Below are 26,386 nucleotides of genomic sequence, written 5' to 3' on the forward strand. Positions count from 1 at the left end.
ATTATTATTTTGCAGATTTCAAAAGGTAAAACGAGGGTAAATATATGATTGAAAGGACCAGCATGGTTTAAATTATGAGAGAATTTCTTGCACTCATGAATTCTCTGTAGTATGTGTGACTAGAGGTGTGATGGAGGCATGACTGAGGGTGTGAATGGGGGTGTGGCAGGGGCGAGTCTTCAAGATGTTCCTCTTTCTCATCTCAAAAAATTTGGGACGTGTGAGGAACTTTGGAGGAAAAAGTGAAAAGCCATGTTGTACTCATATATGTGTAACATTAAATAAAAATATTGTTGTACCTTTGCTCAGGGGTCATCGCTAGAGATGTCGCAAACCTCAGATTTTCGCAAACCACAATAGACTTCAATGGGGAGGCGAACTTAAACATTTTGAAAAATTTCTACCGGCTGGAAAAATGATAGAAAACATGATTCAAGGGATCTAATATCTGGAGGAAGACATGAGTGAGTGAAATACACATCAAAAGTCCCAGGCAAAAATCTAGATTTCACATAAACCCCTATTTTAATGTCACAAATCTCATTCAATGTTCAATTACAGGCCTACACAGCTTTACAACATCAGGCAGTGTATCTCTCCCTTCTCAGTCATTGATAAATTATTTAGTCACTGTTTGACCATTGTAAAATCTTCCCTCTCCCTGCTTTACAGTCTTACATTTACAGATGACAACATCTTTACTGCTGGCAAGGTGCAGAAACACCTGGTTTCCCAGAGTGCATTGGGAGGAGAAGGCCTTGTGACATCATAGCCTAGGCTACAGTGGCGTAGCTAAGGAGCTGTGGGCCCCGATGCAGGTTTTACATCGGGCCCTCCAAGCATTCTGTACATAACAATTGATACGGCGCACCAAAACTTGCCAATGGCAACTACAGTGTCAGAGGTGCAAGAAGGGGATGGGGAACAGTTTGTTAATGATAACTACTATTCAAAGCATCTATAGAAGTGAGTATTATGTGCACAGGACCAACAGAGAGCTAATACTGTAGTTGAGGGAGGGCCCCTTCGGGGCCCCTATTGCTACGCCCCTGCTAGGCTAAACATCACTGGGAGGGCGGAGTTACATATCAATATCCAGCAATATATAGATGTAGGAAGTGTTCCTCCTGATGCTGAAACCAGGATAATTAATATAAAACTGGGTATCCTGAAAAATGTACTGCATTCTACTATATATCACTACAGTGCCTCTATATGGTGTGATGCTTGCCAACATTCAGTCAAATTGCATAGCAAAGCCTGTGACCAAATGCTGCCACAAGGCTTAATTTATGTGCTAGAAAACTCCTGAAGTGCAGTATCCATAGTAACCAACTAGATGCCTTCTTTGCATCCTTCTTATTTTGGTGAAGAGAAGTCTGATTGGTTACTGTGGGTCACTACACTTTGCACATAGCGCTTTGCTACCTGCACTGTTTAATGAATAAGCTTGAAAGTGCTCGACTCCAACTTCTGTTCATAGTTGCACTCTTCTCACTCAGCAGGGAGAGACAGATTGTATTCAGCAGAGCATGAAGAGCTTCTGGTTTTCTTTTCCACCAGCTTAATGTAAGGCAACTACACAGATGCAGAAAGGCCATTCGGAAGACTATTGCAATTAGCAGTACTAAAGGAACAGAAATGTTGGGTAATACAAGCTTTTATGCTACATAGTTTTAAAAAATGAATAGTTTTCAATGTTAAAGTGGACCCAAATTAAAAATACAAGATTTCAGAAATACAATCTATTTTCTAAATTATAATAATAAATAGCAGCCTTTTTTTGACTGCATGATGAGAAATATAAAATATTTTACATTTATTGGGGAACTCCTCCCTTCCTTTCATATTGCCGGGACAGAATCCAGCAGACTGGTGGAGTAGGTGGTCTCCAGCAAAGAAGGAATTGCTAATGGCTGCCACTTGTATAACCCTAGTAATGAAAAGAGAAGGGTGAAAAGTATGCACCAAAATGCTCATAGGCTTGAAGGAGTTTTTATTTATCTTTGTATGTGTCAGAGTGGTGCAACTAAATATTTTGAATTAAAAAAATGTTTGGTTTGGGTCCGCTTTAAATAAAATAACATATAAATGTGATGTAACTGATTACCCAGTATAAATGTGACATGTCAGAAGCCAGAGGCATCAGCTGTGAGCCTACACAGTATATACTGCATTCTAAATTGTGCCACTGTTGTCCTTGTTGTCATTCATTTTAAAAAGAACATCAGCTGTTCGTTTTTTTCCAATCTACTTGCTGCAGTGCTTGTAATATGCTAGCCTCCCTGACGGTACGCAGTTTCTGAGGCTGCGTCCGCGGGGGTTTTTTGAATTAAAATTGTTGTAGCATTTTTAGCTAGCACTAGGCTAGCTACCATTGTCCCCCAATTCCCCCCACACCCTTCTGAAACCCCCGATCGCTGCCGCTATACGTTACCTAGCCGCGATCCCACGAGAGCCGCAGCCTCTCCAATCAGCTTCAGTCGTCACTAAGGCGACGATCGGACATGTCGTCTGACGTCATTGACGTCATGCGCAATCCCGATCCTCCCCATAGCGCAGCTTGGAGCTGATTGGAGAGGCTACGCCATCTCGTGATCCGGGGCGGTACGCATATCGGCGGCGATCGGGGGCGATCAATAAGGAGTGGAGGGACTTGGGGGACAATGGTAGCTAGCAAAGTGCTAGATACAAAGGCTAAAACAACTTTTATTCAAAAATCCCTCCCAGGGCAGAGAAATCCTCTGCGGCGGCTACCCCAAGTGTAGCTCAGGGTTACCGCCAGGAGGGCTAGCATTTGCCAGTAGCAAACCTATTAGCCATAATACTCAGTGATATCCTTATATAATGGTCAGCTGGGCTGAGATGGCCAATCGGAAGTGAGCTCTAGAGTGCATGGGCAGTCATGTGTGCATGCCCACTAGTGTTTCTGCCAAATGTTAACATGCAAACTTATGTGTGCAACCATGCAGTTATGGACATTTGTTCACAAAGGGATTCGCCTGTTTGCAAACATTCCCAATTGGGAATGGACAGACATGTGTTTGCCCTGAGAACTTAAAGAGAACCCGTGGTGGAGTTCTAAGAATGATATCTGCACACAGAGGCTCGGTCTGCCTATATTGCCCAGCCTCTGTTGCTATCTAAATCCCCCCTAAGTTTCCCCTGCGCTCTGCTGTCCCCCATAAATCACAGCCGCACTGTCGACACGCAGCGTGTCGCAGCGGTTGTGTTTACCTATGAAGTGTCAGTCTCGACGCTCCCCCGCCTGCTGCATAGCTCTGGTCCCCGCCCGTGTCCCTTCCCTCCCCGCTAATTGGAGGGAAGGGACGCGGGCGGGGACCGGAGCTATGCAGGAGGCGGGGGGAGCGGCGAGACTGTGATTTATGAGGGACAGCAAAGCGCGGGGGGAACTTAGGCAGACCCAGCCTCTGTGTACAGATATCATTCTCAGAACCCCACCTTGGGTTCTCTTTAAATGTACAATATTCATCTAACACTGGCCAGAAACTATGTTCTTTGATATATAAAGCATAGCTCCCAACTGTCCCTCTTTTGGAAGGACAGCCCCTCTTTGGGAGCCTAGTCCCTCTGTCCCTGTTTCCTCCTCATTTGTCCCTCTTTCAGAACATTTGTCGCTCTTTCTATGTTAATATATATATATTTCTCTACTAAAAAATGTGTTTTATTGACTCTAAACTTTATTTCCATCCTTTAAATTGATATATTACTAATTTTAAAATGTTTAATATGAGGGAAAGTGAACCAGGATAGAAAAGACCAGTGTGGTTTGAAATATAATACAACATATTTTTCCCATGAAATCTTTATGGTATGCGTGACTAGGGGGTGTGATGGGGCATGGTCAGGGGTGTGGCAGGGCGTGGCTTAAGTGTCCCTTTTTCTCATCTCAAAAATTTGGGAGGCATGATAAAGACTGGTAAGCAGTAAAGATCTTGTGTCATCTATAAGTCTTGACTGAATTAACCCTAAAAATGATGTGCTATTTGGGGGCAAAAGGTTGCAACTTTAAACTGTGTCATATCAGATAAAAGTGAAAATTGCAAAAAAGGTTTGTGAAACAGCAGTCATGCCACTGTAGTCATGCTACTGTAGTCACATTCAGCAACTGCAGTGCAAAAGTTTCCTGGATTTATTACTAGTTGCAGGGTCACCCTCGTTTGTGGGTAATGCTGGGGTCTATGGGAGGTCGCTCCTCCTCCCTCTTCTGCAGAGTAAGCGCAGCGGAGCAGTGTAATATTTACCTGCTCCAGCTCTCGGTCAGGTCTCCTCTTCTTTCCGGCAGCTATAAGTTTTGTGCTGCCATCGTCCAATAACCACTGCATGTCACATGATCGGAAGCTGGGTATGCAGCATAGAGCATGCAGAGCAGGAGACAGTTCTGGAGCATGTAGAAATTACACAGCTTTATTGCGCTTACTGAAAGAGTGTGTGGGGGGAAGGGAGTGTGTAACTGGCCATGCTAGCAGTGGGTCCCAGGAGGTGTACATTTACAAGGGCATCAAGGTAATTTGGGTGTAAGCTTTACCCCCCCCCCCCCTCCTCAAAAAAAAAAAAAAGCAAAATCCACAATCTGGAAAGTCATGGAATTTTGGCCCGGGATTTTGGTGGGTATTAACTGAGCGTCCAGCCGCAGGTATGCAGCGTTTCAGCTAGGGCATTAATGCTGAAGAGGACTGTAAAGTAAAAACAGGGTTTTTTTGGGAGGCTTTACACTCTCTTTAAGAAGTTGCTCTGCTTTAAAGCAGTCACATTAAACAATAAACTAGATACTTACTTCAGTAGAGGGAATCTCTGGATAGTCCAGGGGCTTCTCCAATTTTACACACCTCCTTTTCAGCACTGGGGGGTCCCCTGAACATATTCAGACATGTATCAGTCCTGACCCTGGCAGCGCAGTAGCACCAACCAGCTTATGCACAGCTTTTAACTCTGTGCATAAATGACTTTGTGCTACTGCACTGCGAGGCCAGGACTCATGCCACACAGTGTAGCCTACTCATATGCAGAGGGGATCGCAGCCGCTAGGCAGCAGATAGGTCAAGGAGGATCGTTGCAGCATCCAGAGTCTTCCCTCTGATGAGTATTTTTTCATTTTTATTTTTTTTTACTTCAGATTTGCTTTAAGTTTAAGTATACCACCAACATTCTAAGTCAAATACTGTTATTTGTGTGACATTTTAAGTAATGATTTGAATTAGGCCAGGAGGGGGACTGGAGCAGAGGCATAGCTAGAGATTATGAGGCCCCATAGCAAAACATTCATGAGGCCATCATAGGCACTTTTGAGCACTGCCACCTGCTCCTACCCTATAGATGCGAGTTAATTGGGTAATTTATATTCTCAGGCAATCTACACAGCACATAGTCTCATTAACTCCTCCCCTTACTCCTCTTTAGTAAGTCCCTTCACAGGCTTCCTGTCCCCCTAAAGGTGGCCACACACCATTCAATTTTTTAAATGTCTGTTCAATTTAAGAATTGCAATCAATTTTTCTGACTGATTGTAACATTTCAAAAATATGACAAATGTACCACACATGTATGTTCAATTTTGTCCCCAATTATGATAAAAATGATTAGAAACTCTGAGAAAATTGCTAGGGTGTGTATATTAATAAATTGACAATTTAACACACATCATACAATCTTTAGAAAGATTGAAGAAAAATATCTGGCATTCCAATTCGATTAAAATAGAAAAAAACGGGAAATCCGATCAGATTTTTCAGTAGAATGAAAAAAAAGCTTTCAATTTTTTCGGGAGATCCGATCGTTTTTATCGAATTGTTGTAAAATCGGATCATTTTATTGTATCGTGTGTGGCCACCTTAAGAATTAAATTCACACTGCTCCATCTCTGGCATTCAAATTTCTTCCACCAAACCTCCCTTTAGTACATCTCAGATCTCATCCAGAGATACTTCCCAACCTGCTCTCTCCGCTCCTCCAACATTCTTCAGATGTCCACCCCTTGCATCACTTTCTCACTCCCAAGGCTCCACAACTTCTCCAAAGAAGTCTCTACTCTTTGTAACTCCCTCACTCCCCCAATCTGGTACACCCCCATGTTTAAGAGTTCCTTAAAGACACCTCTGTTCACCATTACTTACTCACCATCTTTCTAGCTTCACCCCCTTCCTTGGACTTCCACCCAACCCCTCATTATTTGTCCCTCATCCTCACCCCTTAGATTGTGAGCCTATATGGTAGATCCCTCCTCCTCATGGGCTCTTCTTCGCCATCATATGGCTCAGTGACTTGTCTGCTATATTTATCCCTATATTGTTACATCACTATTTTGTGTACCATTGTTAAATGCAATAATGTTCCTGTGCAACATTGTTTAATGTTGTAATGTCTCTCCTATTTACAATAAAGCTTATTAAAGGGACCCTGAGCAGGACCATAAAATGGGCAAATGAACTTACCTGGGGCTTCCTTCAGGGCTCCATCTGTTCTGACACCGGTGGCTCCGTTACTACGAGGGACTGGAGGAAAGCCCAGGTAAGTTCATTTGCCTGTTGTATGGTCCTGCTTAGGGTCCCTTTAATAATAATAATAATAATAATAATACTAATAATAATAATAATAATGATTAGCTATACAATATTAATTCAATCTTCCATATGCATTTTTAAATATCTACAGTATAGAGTAAGGTATCAGATGGTGTTCATTTTTTATGAAAAGCTGGAGAACACTAAGGTAGTTACAGACATGAAGTGAGAATTGCCTGAAATGGTTGGTCTTTCCTAAATGCTCTCAAGGGAACAGTTGATTCCTACTGACCTCTCCTCCCCCCTACCCAGAGGACAGCCATTATCAGCAAAAAGTTGAACCACATGTTTAGACAATGTATGCAGCACTTTACAGTGCTTTGTTGGTTTTTAGCCTGAAGTTTATGGCCAGTTGGCTGCAAGCATTCCAGTGGTAGACATGCATTAGGCCAGGATGTCATGGTAGAAATTTTTTTCACTCCTGCTACGCAAGCACAGAAGTATTCACCTATTTTATGAATGCAACGCTGTCTACAAAGAGTAAAAAAACATTTTGACCCATGACACTGTCATCTGACAGTTTGCCATCGGGAAAGCAGCTAATGGGTGGGGCTCATGACGTGCTGTAGGAGAAGCGAGGTGAAATGTTCTATAAGCTAGACATACATGAGTGGATTATAGCACAATAAGACAGGCCATTTGATGCATATCCATGTGGAATTCAATTGGCTAGTGCTTGATTCCTACACCACAAAGCAAACTCAAGCCAAATAAATTTCAACAGAAATCTTTTAAACATCGATTGTACCACAAACCATTATTCCCCCCCCCCCCCCCCCCCGGCTTCTGCCTTGGGCCCATCACACAGAGCCTTTTCCAAAGATGAATGGGCAGATCAACCAAGAGACAGATCTCTCTCTCTGATTGAATCTGATCTGAGAGAGATCTGTTGCCTGCCCACACACAAAACAGGTCAATATCTGATCAATTTCAGTATGAAATTTCTTAGTAATTTGCTTTCTGAGCATTCTCCATTTCACCGCCCCCGCACTGTCCTCCCAATGTAAAATGCCCCTTCTATCCCCCCGTTACCCTGTGCAGTATACTTTACCTGTCCGCCACTGTCTCCGGGCTCCGTCTGCAGGCCGTCTGCATACATGCATCCCACGTGGTTGCTGACGTATACATGGGTGCATGTGTGACATCGCTCATCCAAGCCGTTACTCAAGGGTGTAGCTACAATTCACTGGGCCCCATAGCAAATTTTGTGGCATGGCATAGCAAATCCCCCCCCCCATATAACCAACCCCACCCTACTCTTCCCCAGTACTGTACATACTGGAGGAAGCAGAGATGAGCACACACTGCAGCTAGTTTACTATTATTACAGGCACAGAGTAACAGCTTATTCTGTACATACTGGAGGTAGCAAAGATCAGCACACACTGCAGCTAGTATACTATCAGTACAGGCATAGAGTATCAGCTTATACTGTACATACTGGGGCAGCTGAGATCAGCCCACACCGCAGCTAGTTTACTATTAGTACAGGCACAGTGTAGCAGCTTATAATGGAGGTAGCAGAGATCAATACACACTGCAGCTGGTTTACTATTAGTATAGGAACAAAGTAACAGCTTATACTGTACATAATGGAGGTAGCAGAGATAAGCGCACACTGCAGCTAGTATACTATCAGTACAGGGATAGAGTATCACCTTTTACTGTACATACTGGAGGTAGCAGAAATAGTAGCTGACACCCTTCCTCCTCAGAATAATAGCTAGATGTCTCCCCTAATCCACCCCTCCCCCCATACACACTGGATAGTAGCTAGATGTGTACCTTCCGCCCTCCCCCAGTATAATAGCTAGATGTGTTCCCTGATACCCCCTCCAACACACACAGGGTATTAGCTAGAAGTGTCCCAACCCCCCTCCTTCCAGTGTGGTAGCTCTTCCACCCCCCTCTAAGCATTACTGAGCTGCACAGTGGGGAGGACATGCGGGCAGCACACTCACCTCCTCCTTGTTGTTTTAAGGGCTGCAGGTCCTGTCTCTCTTTTCTGTAGTGAAGCTCTACACTTCCTGCTTCTGAGATTGGGCACTAGAGCCCAGATGGCGGAGCAAGAAGTTCAGAGTAGCCACACTACAGAGGAGACAGATGGACCTGCATCGCCTGGAACAAGTTAGAGGTGAGTGAGTGCTTGCCTGCCTGCCTATTGGTTCCTATTACCCCTGCTGCTAGTGGGAGAGCTACAGCTGTCAGCCCGTGAATGAGGGGCCGGCTTTGTTATAAATATATATATATATATATATTTATATATATATATATATATATATATATACATTTTTATTTTTTTTTAAAAAGTCCTCTCAGTAATTATTTTTTTTTAAAAAGTCCTCTCAGCTGCTGGCCTCCTGTAGCGTAGGGCTGAGGACGGGTCCCATAGCAATCACTACTGTTGCCACTGCCGTTTCTGCCACCCACCCGATTGAGCAAGTCAGCCCTACATCTTGCAACATGCCCGATAAATGTGACCCAATATCTAGCATTAGATTGACGTCGGAGATGAATACTGTAATATCCTCCACAATAGTAGCATTCGTATTCATAGCTTGCATCCAACCTGAACTACATACATATGTCAACTTATTTTGTCCTCCACATGTTTTGCAAGATGCTAAAGCTTTATAAAATATTGTGAGTATTCTAAAATGCTTCATATGGATTAAATGGATATTTAATTGCACCAAAGCCCTAAATCAACATCTGGATTGCTCTTTTTTTTGTGTTGTTTTTGTGGGATTACAAAACTCTGCCAAGTTGAGGCTGCTGCACACTCTAGCTGACTACAAATGTCTGCAAGGGGAATGGTACGAAATCTGGTGCAAATGTTACACAGCACAAAAGAACAATATTCTTCCTATCTGTGGCTTTGTTTGTTTTTTCTTTTTAAGGACCACTATTGCGAAAAATTGTAAAACTTAAAATACATGTATACACATACTTATAATAAGAAGTACATGTCTCAAAGATTACAATGCACTACAAATTACTGTGCTCCTGTGTTGCTGTCACTTACAGTAGGCAGTAAACATCTGACAGATCTGATATGTTTTGGACTAGTTCAGTTCCTTATGGAGGAGTATTTCCTCCATTCTTTACTAAAGCACTGCCTGGAAAGGACCTATACAAAGATGTTATCCAGCCTACCAACACATTTGTAGACTATTTTGGCAGTTGGACTGAGCAACTGTTGTTCAGTAAGTGCTTCTGGAAAGAAAGAAAACCCTGAGTGCCCCGCATAAGGAGATGGGCTAGTCCAAAATCTGTCAGATTTTTACTGTGTACTGTAAGGGACAGGAACATAGGAGAAAAGTAATTTTTAGTGCATTTTAATCGAGGAAAAATGTATTTCTTATAAGTATGTGTATGCATGTATTTTAAATATTAACATTTTTGGTGATAGTGGTCCTTTACAGGTGTATTGAAAGTGTCATCATTTTCAGACTGGCTACTGTTTATTTGACATTGATCGGAAATATTTCCAGCAATGATGCCTGCAAATGAGATGGCTTTTCTTGATGGCTGATTAGATGGCTGGTTACAATCGCTGATACTAAAACCAGGATTGTTCCTGTACACAAAGCAAGAAAAACTACCTTGTATACCCTCCAGGCACCTTCTCTTTCTTTGAGTCATTGCTAATGATGGTACCACCGGGTGATTTAGCTACCTGGGAATTTAGCAATCTCCTTTGGCCAGAAACTCTTTCTCTTCCTTTTCTTTAATATAATGAATTGGAACTATTGTTCAGACTCTTCAATGAAGCTAAGTTCGCTGTTAATTTCAGATTTAAACAAGTACAAAAGGTGATTGTATTTGGTAATGCTGCTTAAAGGATCAATTTAGTAATAGCAGTTCTACTATATTCCCCATCGTTCTTATTTCAACTGCTAGTGCAGCTGGATTGGAAAATATTAAACTCTACACAGATGGCCCAACTAACTTGCATGTGATACTGAAACCAAGGCCTGTATGTAAACAGCTAATGCATGGGTTTGCTGATCTCCACAAGTCCCAAGTGTGCATAGGTATCCTTCATTTCCTTTAATACCTCATTATTGACCCAACATGCTGGAAAATCATGCCAATCAATGTTGTTGTTTACTGCTGCAGGCTGTGGTTCCCCCACCCCCCTCCACAGAGCACAACATGCTGCTTGGCCAGTGGTCAATCATTCCAAAACTGTCAGCAGCAAAGATTTACGGGCCCCTGTGCAATTCCAAGAGATAAAGATTCACACAGTGCAAGTCTTTTATCTCTTGGGCACAAATTACCCTCAGATTCAATTACTGGCATCTTGCTCCTGAGGTTTCTCTGAGGTTAGTCTGTGACAGGCACAATCAAGAAATGGCCTGAACAAACCAGTAGAGATGCTAGGTGATGGATCTTTCTTCAATCCCGCGCACTGCTACTCTTCTCAGTGTTTGTATTTATTTATTTTTTTACAAAACAAAAAATGACAAGCTCACTTCCTCTATCCCTCATTGTTTTTAAACTCTTGGCCCACATTCTGATTGGTCACTAGACTCTAGGACATGGAGGGGAAAAGGGGCAGAAATCCTTCAATAAAGCCCTGTCCATGTCAAGGACAAGGGGCTTACTCCCATCTTGCTCTTTTAATAATATCGGGACCCCCAGATGCCTATCCTCGAGTTCTAGATAAAAAAGCATAGCAGGTCATTTTTTACTCCCCACCTATTTAGAAAAAAAGTTATAAGATATAAAATATTGTTCAAGGGAAAAAATATAATCTGCATACTTCGTTCTTCTGACGTCATCTTCTTCTGTATACTGTATTTATTTATTCTTCTGCTACTTTGCTCTGTATCCTTCTTTCTTCTTATTCCACCATCTTTTTCTTTCTTGTTCTTTGATTGCATGGTCACCGCTGCCTGCTGCTCCCCACTGGATCGCTGCTGTATGTCTGCAGGGCCCACCTACACCTCCCCTCCATGCTGCACCGCAGTCGAGCACCTCTGGGACCACCGCTACAACCCACACCTCAGACACAGACCTGCTAATACTGCTCAAACTCTGATACAATACAATGAACAGGAGCCTCAGAAAACAAAATCAACTTTAAATTGCCTGCTGGGACATACCATTGGTCCACTGATTGAGCAAAAGAGACAGCAGAGTCAGTAATGCTTTATGTCAGGGCTTCCTAAACTGTGCTTTTAAATTTTACAGAGCCCCACTAATCCAACATGCACACAAACTGGTTCAGACATGCTGGTCCTCTGTAAATTGATTAGCTATAGGCTCACTATACATCAGCGGTTCTGGATGTACAGCCTTCCTTCCTGGGGCAGGAGCTATAGGCTCACTATACAACAGCAGTTCTGGATGTGCAGCCTTGCTTCCTGGGGCAGGAGCTATAGGCTCACTATACAACAGCGGTTCTGGATGTGCAGCCTTGCTTCCTGGGGCAGGAGCTATAGGCTCACTATACAACAGCGGTTCTGGATGTGCAGCCTTGCTTCCTGGGGCAGGAGCTATAGGCTCACTATACAACAGCGGTTCTGGATGCGCAGCCTTGCTTCCTGGGGCAGGAGCTATAGGCTCACTATACAACAGCGGTTCTGGATGTGCAGCCTTGCTTCCTGGGGCAGGAGCTATAGGCTCACTATACAACAGCGGTTCTGGATGCGCAGCCTTGCTTCCTGGGGCAGGAGCTATAGGCTCACTATACAACAGCGGTTCTGGATGTGCAGCCTTGCTTCCTGGGGCAGGAGCTATAGGCTCACTATACAACAGCGGTTCTGGATGCGCAGCCTTGCTTCCTGGGGCAGGAGCTATAGGCTCACTATACAACAGCGGTTCTGGATGCGCAGCCTTGCTTCCTGGGGCAGGAGCTAACAGCGGTCCTGGATATGCAGCCTTGCTTCCTGGGGCAGAAGCAGATGATTTGTATATTCAGGAATTATTCATCATGGGTAACCAACGTTACTTACTTAGATCTGAATTATTGCAAATACATTCTGTTTTAAGAAGACACAATTACATTTAGCATTGCTTTTTGGTTACTTTTAGCCCTTTATACATTCCTGATGGTCCTGGATCCCCATGAGCTGCCTGGGTAGGGGTGTAACTACAAGGCAGCAGCCCCTGCAACTGCAGGGTGGCCCAGAGCTATAAGGAGGCCCCAACTACTACTTCACGCACTCTGATAACGAGGTCCATCCTTCAGATCAGGGGGTTTGTAACTACACTTGTTATGGGTGTGAAGATATTTGTTTTCTGACCCTTACAAGATGGCCCCCAGGCTGTGAGGGCCACACAAGAGGGACTTCCTCTTATTCTTTTAAATTAACCAATAAATGGAATCATCTTGATTCAAAACTTCTTGCTTTCATGTGATGGGAATAACACCCTGCTACTACTTTATTATATTAAGTGAGCGTTCTGCAGTTTCCTTCTTATTTTTAGGGCTGGTTCACACGGGAGCCTTGCGTTTTCTGGGCTTTAGGTGGCTTTTGCTGGAAGTATAGAGAAAGGCTGGGCTTTTATGGGCTTTCATTGGCTTTCGATGGCTTTCAGTGGCTTTTGTTGGCTTTAAAACTCCTTCTAGAAGCTGCATGTTGCTTTTGAGATGAGACGAGATCCCGGGATCAACTGCCAGGCTTTCATGAAAGGCTGCAAAAGCTTGTACTAAACGTCCCCATTCACTTGCATGGGACAGCGGTAGATCGCTAAAAATGTTACTTTTAATAACTTTTTAATGCCAACAAAACGTCCGTGTGAACAAGGCCTAAAGTGGAGCTGAACTCTTGCACAGGACAGAAGAAAAGCATAAAGAAATGAACCCTGTATGTATTTAGAGAGTTTAGCCTGTCTAATTCTGCCTTTCTTGTGTAATCACAAATTGTAACTTGATCTCTCCCCATGTCACATGACTGCCATGACAGAGATGGTAGATAAGCTTATTTGAATGCACAGGATGTCAACAGAATGTCTGCTTCCATGAATCAGGAAGTAGAAACCATGCAGATTTATTTTAGGATATGTATGAGCTGCAACAAAGAAATGTTTTTTTTTTTTGTTTAAAGGTTATTATGCTGTTTATATTTTAGAGCAAGAGGACATTCTGAGTTCAGGTCCGCTTTAAGGTAATACAGGTAAATTGTCATGTCTCAGCATAGATGATAAATAGCAACTTGGAGACTCTCTCTCTCCCTCTCTCTCTCTCTTTCTCTCTCTATCCATCCATCGATCTTCTATGAACAGTCAGTGTCAGCACTAAATGACATCTGTCAGTGTTCCATATGAAGTATGCATTTCTTACTCCAGTTCTGTCCAAAAAGTAATAATAAATGACATCATCATAAATTACAAAGAACACGTATTGTGCCTTTTATGTTTTTTTCTTCTCAAAAGTGATCAGTTTCAAGAACTCCTTTGTGGCATTTTGAATGTGCTTCAAGTTTTTCAAGTAAATACAATCAAAATGTTATTAAATGTCTGTTTCCCATTAGATAAGTTTATTATTAGCATGAAATCATGGCTTTAAACAGCGCTCTTATAAAACAAAACAAAAAAGACATCGCATTTAAATAAAAGTGTAAAATGTATTTTAGCTTTTGATGTTTTGTTTTTCAGGAATAGCCTTTTAATTTGAATGTTTTTTTCTGTGGGTTCCATTAGTTGTCATAAAATATTAAACAATTTATTGACAACGTTCAGCACGCCATTTAGCTTTATACTACATTACCCGTAATGATTTTAGATATAACCAAGATTAGATATAAAAGAACTGAGAGCCCCAGACATGTCCATTGTGTGTATTTTCAAGCAGTGTATCTCTCCCTCGATAAAGTGGATGGAAAAGATTTGTTTGGTATAGTACGGAAAATAGATCCATTACTAAAATTACACTTCACACAAATCAGGGGGGCGAATGTCAACATTACAGGTAAACAAAAAGAAGAGATCATTTTTTGCTCATCTTCCCATGAAAAGGGGACAATATTTGAGATAAATGTATTTTGTTTGTGTGAAAAGCAAACATCATTTGAAAAGTAGACTTTTACAAGGGTGTTGTAGCATAACTGAACTTAATAAGCCTTAACCCAAGGGAAAGTGGCAAAAAAACTTGCTTACAAATCTTCCTCAGCCCTGATGGGTCCAGCTGCCTAAATCCTCATTTAGTACAAACACACCTCCTACAATTGAAAGGACAAGTGACAAGATGCATAACATTTATACTGTGATTCTCTCTTGGTGGAGGTGGACTCAAAGCGCTTCAGGGCTTCAGCCACTTATGGCACACTCCATCAGGGAGCTTTGCCCAAAAACTCCATACTGGTTTACATACTGGTTTGAACCGGGATTCAAACCCTGGTCAAAGACTCAAATCCTTCATCAACGGCAATTTTGGTACTGGCAATATCCACAAGTAGGATACTGGTACATTCTCCTAGAGATCAGTAGGTTATTCTGATAGTAAAATATCAGTAAGTTTTACCCATATTTTATTATAGCCTTACGTAACCTTATTTTCTGATGTCTAAGCCTAACAACTTCCCCTCCGATAATTAAACCTACCAACCTCTCTCTCTCTGATGCCTAAAACTTTAAACTCTACTGATGATGGCTAACCCTAACCCTCATCAACAATACCGGAACCTAAGTCTTCCCCCCCTATGGCTAACCCTAACCCACCCTCCACCAATGCCTGCCAGCTGAAAAAATGGGCGTTGCCATAGGCGCCTATGATAATATGTGCTATATGCAATCTGAGCTGATAAAAAGATGAAAACTAACACCTCAGAATTTACCGGAAAATTCAATTACTTCACCAGATTGATGTCGGAGCATTAAGAGCATGACTAAGGTGAATACTTGCTATTCGCCTTAGCGATGCTACTGTAAACCGAGCACATGCTAAGCGATGTGGAAGAGGCATTTGTGCCGAGGAGCTGTCCTTCAGCACCACAGCTCTCGCTTTCCTGGGAGATGCGCACACATCCGTCGCTAGACAGGTTCACAACTACTTACCCAATGTTTGCACTGTATGCCAGGCTCTGCTAGTCTCATGTCATTCTGCCACGCCCGCGAGACCCACCCTTTCTTGGATATTTTCCTATCTCTCTGGAAGATCTTTCACTGTATTTTAATCAAATAACAAGTCCTCTCTATGCCCGCTATCTGTGGAGTACCTTAGTGCTCTGCTCTTTGTTCTCTTATTTATTCTATTTATATGCATGACCACAGCAACTTAATAAATTCATTTGGTTTTCATTACCACTTGTAAGCTGATTACACATATGTAGCTGTACCTCTCAGCCTTGGACCTGAGTTTCATCTTTTCATGCACTCCTGGTTGCGGGCCCTTTTTCCTACCAGCGTTTTGTTATCTGGGATCGCAAGCAGATGGCAAAGATGCTAGGCATAAAAAGAAACTGATGAAAACCATAGTTACATAGTTACATAGTTATTTTGGTTGAAAAAAGACATACGTACATCGAGTCAACCAGAGAACAAAGTACAACACCAGCCTACTCCCTCACATATCCCTGTTGATCCAGAGGAAGGCAAAAAACCCCTTACAAGGCATGGTCCAATTAGCCCCAAAAGGGTAAAAAATCCTTCCCGACTCCAGATGGCAATCAGATAACATCCCTGAATAAACATCATTGGGCATTACCTAGTAATTGTAGCCATGGATGTCTTTCAACGCAAGGAAAGCATCTAAGCCCCCTTTAAATGCAGGTATAGAGTTTGCCATAACGACTTCCTGTGGCAATGTATTCCACATCTTAATCACTCTTACTGTAAAGAACCCTTTCCTAAATAAATGGCTAAAACGTTTTTCCTCCATGTGCAGATCATGTCCTCTAGTCCTTTGAGAAGGTCTAGGGACAAAAAGCTCATCCGCCAAGCTATTATATTGCCCTCTGATGTATTTATACATGTTAATTAGATCCCCTCTAAGGCATCTTTTCTCTAGACTAAATAAACCCAGTTTATCTAACCTTTCTTGGTAAATGAGACCTTCCATCCCACGTATCAATTTTGTTGCTTGTCTCTGCACCTGCTCTAAAACTGCAATATCTTTTTTGTAATGTGGTGCCCAGAACTGAATTCCATATTCCAGATGTGGCCTTATTAGAGAGTTAAACAGGGGCATCTCAAGTTTTTATTTCCCTTTCAATGCATCCCAAAATTTTGTTAGCTTTAGCTGCAGCGGCTTGGCATTGAGTACGATTATTTAACTTGTTGTCGATGAGTACTCCTAAGTCCTTCTCCAAGTTTGTTGTCCCCAACTGTATCCCATTTATTTTGTATTGTGCTAGACCATTGGTACGACCAAAATGCATGACTTTACATTTGTCAATATTGAATTTTATCTGCCATGTATGTGCCCATATAGTCATCCTATCCAGATCCTGTTGCAATATGACACTATCTTCCTGAGAGTTGATGATTCTGCCCAATTTTGTATCATCTGAAAAAATAGCAACATTGCTCACTACTGCATCTACTAGGTCATTAATAAATAAATTGAAGAGCACTGGACCCAGTACAGACCCTTGTGGGACCCCACTGCTAACAGTCTCCCATTTTGAGTATGATCCATTGACCACAACTCTTTGTTTTCTGTCCATTAGCCAGTTCCCTATCCATGCACACAGACTCTTCCCCATTCCTTGCATCCTCAACTTTTGCACCAGACTTTTGTGTGGAACAGTGTTGAAGACCTTTGCAAAGTCCAAGTATCTACAGCATTCCCAATATCCACATTAGCGTTCACTACCTCATAAAACCTGAGCATGTTAGTCAAACAGGACCTGTCTTTAGTAAACCCATGTTGATGCTGAGAAACCACAGCAACCGTTTCCATTACTGCGATCTGCCTGCGGTGCAATTAGTGTTGGGCGAACATCTAGATGTTCGGGTTCGGGCCGAACAGGCCGAACATGGCCGCGATGTTCGGGTGTTCGACCCGAACTCCGAACATAATGGAAGTCAATGGGGACCCGAACTTTTGTGCTTTGTAAAGCCTCCTTATATGCTACATACCCCAAATTTACAGGGTATGTGCACCTTGGGAGTGGGTACAAGAGGAAAAAAAAATTTAGCAAAAAGAGCTTATAGTTTTTGAGAAAATCGATTTTAAAGTTTCAAAGGGAAAACTGTCTTTTAAATGCGGGAAATGTCTGTTTTCTTTGCACAGGTAACATGCTTTTTGTCGGCATGCAGTCATAAATGTAATACATATAAGAGGTTCCAGGAAAAGGGACCGGTAATGCTAACCCAGCAGCAGCACACGTGATGGAACAGGAGGAGGGTGGCGCAGGAGGAGAAGGCCACGCTTTGAGACACAACAACCCAGGCCTTGCATGAGGACAAGAAGCGTGCGGATAGCATGCTTTGTACCACCATGCAGTCATAAATGTAATAAAGATAAGTGGTTCAATAAACAGGGACCACGCGGCAACGCTAACCCAGCAGCAGCACACGTGATGGAACAGGAGGAGGCGCAGGAGGAGAAGGCCACGCTTTGTGAGACACAACAACCCAGGCCTTGCATGAGGACAAAAAGCGTGCGGATAGCATGCTTTGTACCGCCATGTAGTCATAAATGTAATGAAGATAAGAGGTTCAATAAACAGGGACCACGCGGCAACGCTAACCCAGCAGCAGCAGCAGCAGCAGCACACGTGATGGAACAGGAGGAGGCGCAGGAGGAGAAGGCCACGCTTTGTGAGACACAACAACCCAGGCCTTGCATGAGGACAAAAAGCGTGCGGATAGCATGCTTTGTACCGCCATGTAGTCATAAATGTAATAAAGATAAGAGGTTCAATAAACAGGGACCACGCGGCAACGGTAACCCAGCAGCAGCAGCAGCACACGTGATGGAACAGGAGGAGGCGCAGGAGGAGAAGGCCACGCTTTGTGAGACACAACAACCCAGGCCTTGCATGAGGACAAAAAGCGTGCGGATATAGCAGCAATGCTTTTTGCCGCCATGCAGTCATAAATGTAATACAGATGAGAGGTTCAATAAACAGGGACCGGAAACGCTAAACCATCCCAGATGTTCATCGGTCATGTTACTTGGTTGGGGTCCAGGAGTGTTGCGTAGTCGTTTCCAATCCAGGATTGATTCATTTTAATTTGAGTCAGACGGTCTGCATTTTCTGTGGAGAGGCGGATACGCCGATCTGTGATGATGCCTCCGGCAGCACTGAAACAGCGTTCCGACATAACGCTGGCTGCCGGGCAAGCCAGCACCTCTATTGCGTACATTGCCAGTTCGTGCCAGGTGTCTAGCTTCATGCCCGGTTTCAGGTCCAGCGGTGCCAGCCACAAATCCGTCTGTTCCTTTATTACCCTCCAAATTTCCTCCCCTGTGTGCTGCTTATCCCCAAGGCAGATCAGCTTCAGCAACGCTTGCTGACGCATGCCAACAGCTGTGCTGCACTGCTTCCACGATCCTACTGCTGCTGGTGCTGGGTTAGCATTTCCGGATGAGGTACAGCTTTGAGATGCGTTGGAGGAGAAGGAGTCAGAGAGGTAGGTGCTGCTGTTGTTATCCAGCTGTTTGCGGCGTGGGCAACACCCGCGCCGTAGCAGGTGAGGAATCGCTGCCAGGCTCCACAAGGTTCACCCAGTGCGCGGTAAGGGAGATGTATCGACCCTGGCCGAACGCACTCGTCCAGGTGTCAGTGGTGAGGTGAACCTTGCAGGCAACGGCATTCTTCAAGCTTCGGGTTATTTAGCTGACCACGTGCTCATGCAACTCAGGCACTGCAGAGCGCGCAAAGTGGTAGCGGCTGGGAACCACGTAACGTGGGATGGCCACTGACATCATGCCCTTGAAGCTGTTTGTCTCCACCACTCGATATGGCAGCATTTCGCAGGCCAGAAGCTTGGCTATGCTGGCTGGCTGTTACTGCCACGGCCCGGGGGTCATTTGCTGGCAATTTCCTCTTGTGCTCAAACATCTCAGAAACAGACAACTCAACCGTAGCGCTGCACACCGAAGGGCTGTTGGTTGTTGTGTTTGATGAACACTGGGAGACCTCAAGAGCACTAGTCCGGAAAGTGACAGTGTCAGCATCGTCTGATGTTTGTGAATGTTGTGAACCACGCAATGGCTGGGCTACTGCTGCTGCTGAGGCGGGTCTGGTGGTGAGTCTGGTGAACCCAAGGGAGGCAGTGTTGCTGGTGGTACCCTGTCCTGCCGCGTTTGCCCACAGAGTGGGATGTTTGGATAGAATGTGGCGGCTCATGCTGGTGGTGGAGAGGTTGTTAATACTTTTCCCCCTGCTCAGGCGGGTCTTGCACACCTTGCAAATCGCCATGGTAACATCCTCAGTGCAGTCTTCAAAGAAAGCCCAGACTTTAACTGGCTGAGGACTCGGACCTCGTGCGTGATGTGCTGGTGCTGCTTAACCCACTGCTGGACGCTTGAGAGGTCATCCAAGTAATTATCTGGTCCTGTTCTTTTGGATCTGTGAGGGTTGTTGTCCTGGACAACATGGGCAGTATTGAGTGGGTTTTCTTGGGTGCTCCCCTGTGGCCTGTACGTGAACCGTCAGGGGAAACACCTCTTCCCTTGCCCCTCCCTCTTTCACCGGATTTCTTCCTCATTTCACTTATCCTTAAAGTACACGCTGACTGGCAGCAGTACAGTGGCAGTACAGAAATGCTATACAGTGGTGGGTGAGCGGTGTACCACTATTGTCAGCAGTGACACAGAGCACAATGCTATACAGTGGCGGGTGAGCGGTGTACTACTGTTCCCAGCAGACACAGAGTGGAAGTAAACACAATGCTATATAGTGTGGCTGAGCCGTGTACACAGAGTGGCATTAAACACAATGCTATATAGTCTGCTATATAGTCACCCCGAACAGGGTGATGTTCTGCAGAACCCGAACAGTGGCAAACACTGTTCGCCCAACACTACTGGGAGGGAACGCAGATTTTAGTACCTAAACACACGATACAACATGTTTTCCGGGGTCGGACTCTGAGGCACATACAGATGGTCCCGATCATCATCCTCATCATACAACTCTTCTCCTGAGTCTGACCCACCCACCACCTCTGCCACCCCAACATCCCCAGACACAGACCCCTCATCGTCCTCAACATTAACTTGGGATGCTGGCCTGAGCCAGACCTCCTCCTCCACATCAGGCCCCATCATCTCCTCAATGGCAGCCCTCATTAATCGCTCTGGCGACGGACTGATGGACACAACGTTCTCCTCCGGGGAGGGCTGCTGCTGACCACTGGCTGCTGGGGTGGATGTTATAGCTTGCGTGGGGCGTTGGCTGTTGCTGTTGTTGGGAGTGCTGCTCACAGCGGAGGTCTCTGGGGAACTCATGTTGAGCTCATATAGTGGTTGACGGTGAGTGGAGTATTACTGATCCCAGCAATATACACACTGACTGGCAGAGTACGCAATGCTATATAGTGTGGCTGAGCGGTGTACACAGAGTGGCAGTAAACACAATGCTATATAGTCTGGCTGAGCGAGCGGTGTACTACTGTTCCCAGCAGAATCAGAGTGGCAGTAAACAATGGTATATAGTCTGGCTGAGCGGTGTACATAGAGTGTCAGTAAACAATGGTATATAGTCTGGCTGAGCGAGCGGTGTACTACTGTTCCCAGCAGAATCAGAGTGGCAGTAAACAATGGTATATAGTCTGGCTGAGCGGTGTACATAGAGTGTCAGTAAACAATGGTATATAGTCTGGCTGAGCGAGCGGTGTACTACTGTTCCCAGCAGAATCAGAGTGGCAGTAAACAATGGTATATAGTCTGGCTGAGCGGTGTACACAGAGTGTCAGTAAACAATGGTATATAGTGTGGCTGAGTGGTGTACACAGAGTGTCAGTAAACAATGGTATATAGTCTGGCTGAGCGGTGTACACAGAGTGGCAGTAAACACAATGCTATATACTCTGGCTGAGCGAGCGGTGTACTACTGTTCCCAGCAGACACAGAACAGTAAACAGAATGCTATATAGTGTGGCTGAGCGAGCGGTGTACCACTATTCCCAGCAGACACAGAACAGTGAACAGAATGCTATATAGTGTGGCTGAGCGAGCGGTGTACCACTATTCCCAGCAGACACAGAACAGTAAACAGAATGCTATATAGTGTGGCTGAGCGAGCGGTGTACCACTATTCCAAGCAGACACAGAACAGTGAACAGAATGCTATATAGTGTGGCTGAGCGAGCGGTGTACCACTATTCCCAGCAGACACAGAGTGGCAGTAAACAGAATGCTATATAGTGTGGCTGAGCGAGGTACACAGAGTGGCAGTAAACAGAATGCTATATAGTGTGGCTGAGCGAGCGGTGTACCACTATTCCCAGCAGACACAGAACAGTGAACAGAATGCTATATAGTGTGGCTGAGCGAGCGGTGTACCACTATTCCCAGCAGACACAGAACAGTGAACAGAATGCTATATAGTGTGGATGAGCGAGCGGTGTACCACTATTCCCAGCAGACACAGAACAGTAAACAGAATGCTATATAGTGTGGCTGAGCGAGCGGTGTACCACTATTCCCAGCAGACACAGAACAGTGAACAGAATGCTATATAGTGTGGCTGAGCGAGCGGTGTACCACTATTCCCAGCAGACACAGAACAGTGAACAGAATGCTATATAGTGTGGCTGAGCGAGCGGTGTACTACTGTTCCCAGCAGACACAGAACAGTACACAGAATGCTATATAGTGTGGCTGAACGAGCGGTGTACTACTGTTCCCAGCAGACACAGAACAGTACACAGAATGCTATATAGTGTGGCTGAACGAGCGGTGTACCACTATTCCAAGCAGACACAGAACAGTGAACAGAATGCTATATAGTGTGGCTGAGCGAGCGGTGTACCACTATTCCCAGCAGACACAGAGTGGCAGTAAACAGAATGCTATATAGTGTGGCTGAGCGAGGTACACAGAGTGGCAGTAAACAGAATGCTATATAGTGTGGCTGTGCAAGCGGTGTACTACTATTCCCAGCAGACACAGAGTGGCAGTAAACAGAATGCTATATAGTGTGGCTGAGCGAGGTACACAGAGTGGCAGTAAACAGAATGCTGAGCGAGCGGTGTACTACTATTCCCAGCAGCGACACACAATGACTGGGGGGGACCCTGGCTAGCGTGGCTGGAGCGCGAACTACCCTGCCTGCCTACCCAAAGCTAAACCCACAGACAAATGGCGGAGATATGACGTGGTTCGGGTATTTATTTACCCGAACCACGTGACAGTTCGGCCAATCAGAGCGCGTTCGGGTCCGAACCACGTGACCCGTTCGGCCAATCACAGCGCTAGCCGAACGTTCGGGGAACGTTCGGCCATGCGCTCTTAGTTCGGCCATATGGCCGAACGGTTTGGCCGAGCACCGTCAGGTGTTCGGCCGAACTCGAACATCACCCGAACAGGGTGATGTTCTGCAGAACCCGAACAGTGGCGAACACTGTTCGCCCAACACTAGGTGCAATCATCACCCTGGTGCATTTTCTGTGCGATTCAGCTCCTATGCTTTGTATAGGAGTGAAGGAAAATTGCATGGCAATTTCATGTTTGTTTTCCCCAATGCAAATCACAAATGCAAAATGTACTGTAATCTTGCCGTACACCCTGACGCATCACAGCCCAATTGCCACAGAACTGAGGTGGTGGAAGTTGAAAAGAAATGCAATCAAAATGCAATTAATTACCATCGCATTTCCTAATGAAATAGAGACAAGCCTGCCTGCTTTGTCTTCTTGGAAAATTCTCTCCTCTGCAAAACCTTAGGAGATAAAGTGAATAGAATAAGGACTTTTGACTCCAAACCATGTCCTGTTATCAGCTCAAAAACAGATCACACATCCACCCTTTCTCTCTCATGACAGAACTAAAATGCTAATGCATGCCCTAATAATATCTCGACTTGACTTCTGTAAAACTCTGCGCAGTGGCCTACCTACTAACAGACCCACATCACTCCAGTCTAGATAGACTGGACTCATCCACAACTTCTCTCACTCCTCAGCTTCTGCTACTCGTCGAGAAGCTCTTCACTAACTGGTAATTTACCTGAGGATTCACTTCAAACCTTTAACTCTAACTTACAAAGCTCTCTCAACAATTTCCCCAGTACAGCTCTGCACTAGTCTCCAAGTACCACCCAAACTGTAATCTACACTCTGTATGCAACCTTCTTTTTTCCTTCCCTAGAAACCATTTCGTGTCTTGTAAGTTGCTGTACATTTTGGTACTCACTATAACATTGTCATTATTATGTTGTCTACAACTTCAGCATCTGTATTTTTACTTATTCTTCTAGTGTCTATATTTTTTTATGAACTTGTGTCTGTATGGAGCCACAGAAGATGATGGAGCTATATTTATTTATTTATGTTCTTATATAGCGCCATCATATTGCGCAGTGCTGTACAGAGTATATTGTCTTGTCACTAACTGTCCCTCAGAGGGGGCTCGCAATCTAATCCCTACCATAGTCATATGTCTAATTTGTCTATGTATATATCATGTAGTCATGCATATATCATCATCTAGGGCCAATTTAGAGGGAAGCCAATTAACTTATCTGTATGTTTTTGGGATGTGGGAGGAAACCAGAGTACCCGGAGGAAACCCACACAGACATGGGGAGAACATACAAACTCCTTGCAGATGTTGACCTGGTTGGGATTTGAACCAGAGACACAGCGTTGCAAGGCGAGAGCGCTAATCACTATGCCACCATGCTGCCAATATTAATCAATATTATTATTATTATTAATAATAATAATAATAATAATAATGATAATAATAATAAGCTTAGGCTCCTTTTTGGATTTGAATTATTTATTCTTTTGGGCATATCCTAACTCATGTATACATTTAATAAAGGATGCATATGCGAGTTTCTAGTTTTCCAACTTTGACGTGGTTGGCAGGCATGTTTGTTCTGCTCTGGCCTCATTTTACTCAACTAGCTTAAGTTTGTTTTCTGTTCCTCTTGTTCATTTGTCCCATCTTTTCCTCTCACTGGCTTTGAACCTTGTTTGTTTGGCTCTTCTCTCTGGTCCTGACCTTTGACTTCCTACTGATTATATGGTCTGGCTTTAGGATAATGACTGATAATGACTGCTATTTGCTATAGTATATATATGCCATAGAACATGACTTCTTCAACTCCCTTTGCACTCTCTCTCTTTCTCTCTCTGTCTCCCTCGCTCGCTCCTTATGTCTGTTTGTCTTTATTGCTTTCATTCACTTTCTTTTAAATCTGTTTCATTAAAATTCAATATATTTTTGTTTCCTTTTTATGATATTATACTTATGTCTCATCAAGGAATACTCTTCTGCTCACATTTATGAGTATCTTGAACATGTAGAATTGTGGTAGAGTAAGAGAGGTGAAAAGTTCAAGATCATTCTCTACATCAGTTACCTGTGGGTATCTTGTCAATGTTCAGTATTATGTATTTGGACTCCATATTAGTTTAATTATAGGCTCTAAAGCAATCTGATTAGGATTGGAACTGGATGGAGATTGTTCCATTTAAAGTATTATGAAACTCCATATTAACCGAACAAAAAATAAAATAAATCATCCAATCAACATTTTTTTATTTAGCTTGCCTATCCGGTTGTTTTAGTATTCTGTCAAATGTCAATGTTTAGTATTCTGTCACCTCAAATTTAAGAGAAATATGACATATAAAAAGAAAATAATATTTCTACTGGTTTCCATCTTCCCATCTTTACCTTTTCTCTGTGATACCAAAAGGGACATAACTTCTGCTCTTTTTTTCTTATGTTTTTAACCCAGCTCAGTGTTAATTTACTGCATCTTTTACAGATTACTGTCCCTCCCACAAGCAAAATCACTTTGAAAACTCTTCAAAAAGAGAGGGTGGGTGATTCAATCACCTTCTGGTTATAGTGTCCTTATATCATCTGAAAGGCAAGTCCATGTTATTTACATTTTAAAACAAGGTGGGAAGACAAACTAATGCTGGTAATACATTGGTCGTTTATTTGCGCTCGATTCTCCACTCGATCTATCGATTTTGCTGCTAAATTCTCCATCGATTTTCTTATCTTCCACTCATTTTTCTTATCTTTTTCCATGCACCTCTATCAGGAATCGAGCGGCAAAACAATCGAACGGGAGAGCGGACATGTCAGAAATTATCTATCTAACTATCTATCTGCCTAACTGTTGACTGAGGCGCTACACCTGCTATTGCCGAAATTCTGTTTTGTCCCCACGTTCATTGCCTGATGAAGCGGGCTGGGCCTGCGAAACGCATTGCACTGTTTTTGGGGTACCGTATAATAAATGCATTGATTTATATGAAGACAGGATCTCATGTCTGCTTTTGGGAGGCAAGCCCTCCACTTCCTCCAAGCAATTTTTAAAAATGTTATTGACTTTTATTCTGCTGGTGCCTCTGTTCTACATACAAAGGTTCTGGATGTAAGCCTGATTTCATGGGCATAAAGAGATAATTTGCATGTTCAGTAGTGATGCATTGTGGGAGACCATAACCACTCACTTAAAGAAACGACATAAAGTCCAGCTCTGATATTTACCTGGAGTTCCCTCCCTCCCTATAAACACGTCTAAGTCCCCCGCTTTCCTCCCGCAGTCTGCCGTTCAGCCGTGGTGAGCTCCGTTATCAGGCGCAGTGACGCCAGTCCAGGACTACTGGGCATGCGCGGGAGGTCTGCGCATGTGCAGTAGACCCTGACTGGGATCGACTGAGCCTGATAACGGAGCTCACCGCGGCTAAATGGAGGACCACAAGAGGAA

At 43.9% G+C, this 26,386-nt stretch overlaps 1 long non-coding RNA gene across 3 annotated transcripts; it reads left to right on the plus strand.

Moving 5' to 3' along the window:
* The first annotated feature begins 1,417 nt into the window (after positions 1-1,417).
* On the plus strand, positions 1,418-25,908 carry LOC137528288 (uncharacterized). 3 transcript variants are annotated; one of them, XR_011023341.1, is made up of 4 exons: positions 1,418-1,648; positions 13,664-13,708; positions 25,430-25,534; positions 25,715-25,908. It is a non-coding gene; the product is annotated as an uncharacterized lncRNA (long non-coding RNA). The 3 variants fall into 3 exon arrangements; XR_011023340.1 differs by having other exon boundaries at positions 13,664-13,699; XR_011023342.1 differs by lacking the exon at positions 13,664-13,708.
* Positions 25,909-26,386: the final 478 nt, after the last annotated feature.

The sequence above is a fragment of the Hyperolius riggenbachi genome, chromosome 8 (genome assembly GCF_040937935.1).
Source record: "Hyperolius riggenbachi isolate aHypRig1 chromosome 8, aHypRig1.pri, whole genome shotgun sequence".
Taxonomy (NCBI): domain Eukaryota; kingdom Metazoa; phylum Chordata; class Amphibia; order Anura; family Hyperoliidae; genus Hyperolius; species Hyperolius riggenbachi.